Here is a 6076-nt window from a genome sequence, read left to right on the forward strand (position 1 = left end):
TTTTGTACAAGAAGACTAAAATAAAAGAAAAAAATGAAAGTTAAGAATAGTATGCTCCAATCTGTAGTCAATCAGTATCAGTTCTTTGTCTGGAAGTAGATAGGATACTTCATCATTAGTCCTTTGGGATTATCCTAGATTATTGTATTACTGAGAACAGTTAAGTCATTCACAGTGCTTCATCAAACAATATTGCTATTACTGTGTACAGTGTTCTCTGATTCTGTTCACTTCACTATGCATCAGTTCGTGTAAGCCTTCTGAGGTTTTTCTGAAATCATCCTGCTTGTCATTTCTTATAGCACAATAATCTTCCATTACAGTCATATACCACAGCTTATTTAGCCATTCCCCATTTGATGGGCATTCCTTTGATTTCTCATTCTTAGCTACTACAAAAAAAGCTGTTATAAATATTTTTGTACAAATAGGTTCCCCCCCCCCCTTTTTTGGATGTCTTTGGGCTAGAGACCTAGCAGTGGTATTACTGGATCAAAGAGTATGCATAGTTTTATGGCCATTTATTTGCTCTCCAGAATGGTTGGATCACTTCACAACTCCATCAACAATGTATTAGTGTCCCAGTCCTCCTACATCCCCTCAAACTTCCAACATTTTCCTTTTTTGTCATATTAGCTGGTCTGATAAGTGTGAAGTGATACCTTAGAGTTGTTTAAATTTACATTTCTCTAATCAATAGTGATTTAGAGCACTTTTTTATATGACCATAAATAATTTTGATTTCTTTGTCTGAAAACTGTCATTCCTATCCTTTGACCATTTATCAATTGAGGAATGATTTCTATTCTTATAAATTTGACCCAGTTCTCCATATATTTTAGAAATGAAGCATTTATCAGAGATGCTGCAAAAAGCTTTCCCCACTTTTTGGCTTTCCTCATAATTTTGGTTGCATTGGTTTTGTTTGTGCAAAATCTTTTTAATTTTATATAATACAATTATTTTATGTTTTATGATGCTCTCTATGTCTTCTTTGGTCCCAAATTTTTCCCTTATCCATAAATCTGACAGATAAACTATTCCATGCTCCCCTAATTTGCTTATGCTATCATCCTTTATGTATAAATTATGTATCTACCCATTTTGACCTTATCTTGATATATGGTGTGAGATGTTGGTCCATACCTAATTTCTGTCATACTATTTTCTAGTTTTCCCAGAAGTTTTTGTCAAATAATGAGTTTTTGTTGCAAAAGCTTGGATCTTTGTGTTTATCATATACTAGATTACTATGGCCATTTACTGTAATGTAATTTGTACCTAATCTATTCCACTGATCCACCACTCTGTTTCTTAAATATTATCAAATTGTTTTGATATTTACTGCTTTGCAATACAGTTTGAGATCTTATGTGATCTTATGAGATCTTATCTTCTTTTTGCATTTTTTTAATTGATTCTCTTGATATTCTTGACCTTTTGTTCTTCAGAATTTTTATTATTTTTCTATATCTATGAAATAATTTTTTGATAGTTTGGTATGGCACTGAATAAATAGATTAACTGAGGTAGATTGTCATTTTTACAATTGGTCTACCCATGAGCAATTTCCAAAATTTTAATATTTTTTAAATTAAAATTTAATTTAATTTAAAATTAACTTAATGTTTAATTTAATTAAATTAATTTTAATTTAATATTTTTCTAGTTGTTTAGATATCACTTTGTTTGTGTGAAAAGTGTTTTGTAGTTATGTTCATGTAGTTTCTGGGGTTTGTCTCGGCATTTAGACTCTCAAGTGTTTTATATTGTTCACAGTTATTTTAAATGGAATCTATCTCTTGCTGCTAGACTTTTTTTTGGCAATATATAGAAATGTTGATGATTTATGTAGGTTTATTTTGTATCCTGCAACTTTGCTAGAGTTGTTAGTAATTTCAAGTAGTTTTTAATTGATTCTCTAGGATTTTCTGTGTATAACATCATATCATCTGCAAAGAGTGATCATTTTGTTTCCTCATTGCCTATTCGAATTCCTTTAATTTCTTTTTTTTCCCTTATTGCTATAGCTAACATTTCTAGGACTATATTAAATAACAGAGATGATAACTGACATCCTTGTTTCACCCCTGGTAGTACTGGGAAGGCTGCTAGCTTATCCCCATTAAAGATAATGCTTGCTGACAGTTTTAGATAAATAGTACTTATTACTTTAAGGTAAACTCCATTTATTCCTATGCTCTCTAGTGTTTTCAATAGGAATGGGTGCTGTGCTTTGTCAAAGGCTTTCTTTTTTTTTTTTTTTTTGCATTTATTGAGATAATCATATGATTTCTTTTGGTTTTGTAATTGATATGGCCAATTATGCTGATAGTTTTCCTAGTATTGAACCAGACTTGTATTCCTGGAATAAATCCCACCTGACCATAGTACATGATCCTTGTGATATATTGCTGTAATCTTTTAGCTAATATTTTATTTAAAATTTTTGCATCAGTATTCATTAGGGCTTGTTCCCTTCTCACCCCAGTGAGGCAGACCTTTCCTGCCATGCTGGTAAGCTGCTTCCGTGCTCCTGGATCAATTTGGAGGTGCTTTTCTAGTTGTTTGGAGAGGAATTTGGGAGGGCTTCAGAGGATTTCTTCCACACTCTGCCATCTTGACTCATCCTATGAAAAATTCATATTTTTAAGGAGCCTATATTTAATGGGGAGAACACGAAGTAAGATCATACAGCATAAATTTAAAAAGAATAGCTACCAATAAATTCAAAGTTGCTAAATAAAAAGAAGTAAAGGAGAAAGGGTCCTAGCAATTGGAGAGAATGAAGAAAGGATCCATATAACAGGTAGTGCTTGAGCTAAGTCTTGAGAGAATAGAAGGATCCTGTGAGTAGGGGGATTGTATCCCCTGATATGTCAAATGGCCAGATTATCTACAGCTCAGCTCATGTTTATCAGTGGTCTCAAAACTGTGTGATTCTTGGCATGCCCTTCCTTCTTTTCTAGCAATGGCCACCAACTCTGAAGAGGCTGAAGAAGTCACGATGGTGTTCAGAAACAGTGCAGAACGGTGGCTTAAGCTCTGGAGTTGGCTTTGAACTTGGTGTCAGGAATACCTAGGTTTGAATCTCTTTTTATATATTTACCAAGAGTTCTAACAAGCAGGCCAATCAGTTAACCTCTCTGAGTCATAATTTCCTCATTCTTAAAATGGAAGTAATGAAAGCAACTATTTCACAAGATTGGGTAAGGATTAAATGAATTAATGGTCTTAAATCACTTATCAAACCTTAAAGCTTCATATAAATGTGAGCTATAGTAAGTGAGCCATTTAAAACTTTTCTTTCTTTTGTGGGTTCCCTCAGACAATGAATTCATCTCCAAGTGATCAGTGTGTGGGTGATGAACCTTTTTGCTCTGAGGTAAGCTAGGCCTCAGAAAACTGGGGTAGCTTTTTCCAAGGAGTGTACTCTTCCATAACTCTAATAATAAATACCAGGCAGTAAATCATCCTTCCCTTTCTCAATCAGAGTTGAGCTATAGGGAGCATGTGAAAGGTAGAGAGGATAGAGTACTCTCCATTTTCACTTTAATAACTTCATATACTGATCTGGCACTGATGAAAAATCCATTGCAGGAAAATAGCAACATCTGTTTCAATTATGAAGTGGAGCACACTCTTCTACAATCCCCTTGACTTTGCTGAATGGCTCCCCCAAGAGGCAGTGGTGACCTCTCCTTCATAATTATTCATGTGCTAGATCACATTTTTATTATTTGTTTAGCATTCTGAATGCCCCTCTACAAAATGTTTCCTCTTATAATTAGAGAGTAATTTATAAAAAGTGAGAGAATAGCCTTACTCAAAAATAAGGTGGTCTGTCAATCAGCACAAGTTTTGCAGATGTATTCATATTAATTTTTTGGCAGATCTGCCTCCTACAAGCATTGTAAGAGAGATCATCTCAATTAGTGACTGATTCTCTCAGAGCTTGGGAGTTCATAACAATAATAAGAGACCAGTGGTACCTTGGTGAAAACTTTGTGGGTTAGAGGGAGACATCCAAGTGCTACTCCATTTCTCTGGTTTTGTAGGTTGTTTTGCTTACCTTTTTTATTAATCCATGTGAAATCTGATGATTGGATTTGAAAGAGGGGAGGGGCTGAAGATATGAATTGCAGCCTAAAGCAGCCTGTGTCACTTACTCTGTGTCACACGTAACCCATTTGACACTAGAGTTTGTTCTGACAGCTACAGCAACAATGAGAAGAATTCCCAGGTAAGACAAATGTTTCTGCAAATCCTTCTCCTTCTTCCTCATTGCTGCAGACCAAAGAAGCCCAGCCAGAAAACTGATATAAAATACTATGACACATGTCAAAGAAACATCCTTATCGGAAATAAGATCATTACAGATCACATGCAATTGGGCTGCAAAATCACCCCAAGCAGAAGAATCATAAATAATTTCTGCATAATTCAGGCTGGGGCAGCTGTTTTCTCAGGCTGAGTCGGGGCCTGCCACTGTGCTGTCAACAAATTATCTTACTAACTTTGCAGTTTGGATTCACCCATATAACATGGATTCCAGATGTATAAGCTAATAGGTACAGCCCCACACAAATCATCAGATTAATATCACAACTGAGTTGGATCCCAGCCATTTTCATGTTGCATAATTTATGCATTGTGTACATCTTGACTTTACTATGATCCATGCATACTTTGAAATCTTTGACTTTAGTCTACGGGTACACATAGGTATTGCTCTTCACCCACACCCAGTCTATGTAATTGGCCAAGCTTCCAATTACCTGCTACCTATCATATCCCCCAAATTTCACATCATTCAAAGTTTTGTAATCTTCCCTGATCCCAATAAAAAATTACTATGCCTTCCTATGCCAACATTACCCTGACACAAAGAAGGTTTTTTTTTGAATTCACATTATGGAGTATATGTGATTAGAGATACACATACACAGATACACAAGGTAAGAAGTGATTTAGGGTTCAGCAAATAATATGGTATGGGAGGTTATATGTGCACTTGTAGAGTGTAGGACTCATGAAATAATTCTTGGGCAGAAAGCAAGGATATCTGGTTCATTTAAAATGACACATTTTAAAATATATACATTTGAAAAAATGATACATTTTGAAGTACATCATTTTAAAATGATACAACCAGGTAATCATCAGAAGAACCATTAAATTTATTTAATAAATATATTATGCAATTTGAAAATGGATATGATCTGGCTTCATTGTAGGAATTCATAAATTGCTTAATCAATAAGTATTACATTTATATGATTGTTACGTACCAGTATCTCAGAGGTAAGTAGATTTTATATTTAGAATCGTTCATATGGCTATCATCCTACGTACAATTCTATTCTACAGTTCTACAGTTTATGCAGTTCTATAATTCATTCCTAGGGGGTGGACGGTAGAATCACGGGATGTCAGACCTGGAAGGGACAGTCATAGCTCATCTATATTTTCCAGATGAAGAAACTGAAAGCTATTAAGCTTATATGATTTCGTGGAGCTCATGTAGCTATGACAAAACTGGACTAGACCCCCCAGTCTCTCATTTCTGAGTCTAATACATTTCCCATTGCACAATATGTATTAATATATGTTTTCCACTGTATAACAATATGTCAAACACATATTAATAAAATATATGGAGAGACAGAGGTACAGGAAGAGGAAGAGACAGACAGACAGACAGGCACAAACACAGAATGAGAATGAATATATCTTATCACAGACCACCCCAGAGATATACTTCACAGGTGGAACAGAAGATAAATGGATTAGCCAGGTGAATAGAACTGTATTAAAAATCTTTCTGAAAAAATCAATCCTCCAGAGAAGATTTGGGGAAATAAAATATGATCAGCTGTGTCAGAGAACTTCAATAAATCGATGACTTCAGCCCTGGTAAGCCATCTGATATATAGCTCCCACAGTATCATCACCAGCTATCGTTCCCTCCATAATTGGACCATGGGATGAGTCAAAGCCAGAATGAAAAGCATTAAAAATGATGTTTCAAGGGAAAATTAATTGACTTGCTGACCAACAGAAATCAAAGTAATTT

General features: G+C 34.8%; 1 long non-coding RNA gene across 1 annotated transcript in view; it reads left to right on the forward strand.

Moving 5' to 3' along the window:
* Nucleotides 1-5595, forward strand: part of LOC140519327 (uncharacterized) — a 31922-nt gene extending 26327 nt beyond the window's left edge. Inside the window, exons 2-3 of the long non-coding RNA XR_011972180.1 lie at nucleotides 2970-3083; nucleotides 5407-5595. This is a non-coding gene — a long non-coding RNA (uncharacterized lncRNA). The remainder of the gene's footprint in view (nucleotides 1-2969; nucleotides 3084-5406) is intronic.
* Nucleotides 5596-6076: the final 481 nt, after the last annotated feature.

This window comes from Notamacropus eugenii, chromosome 1, assembly GCF_028372415.1.
Source record: "Notamacropus eugenii isolate mMacEug1 chromosome 1, mMacEug1.pri_v2, whole genome shotgun sequence".
Lineage (NCBI taxonomy): Eukaryota > Metazoa > Chordata > Mammalia > Diprotodontia > Macropodidae > Notamacropus > Notamacropus eugenii.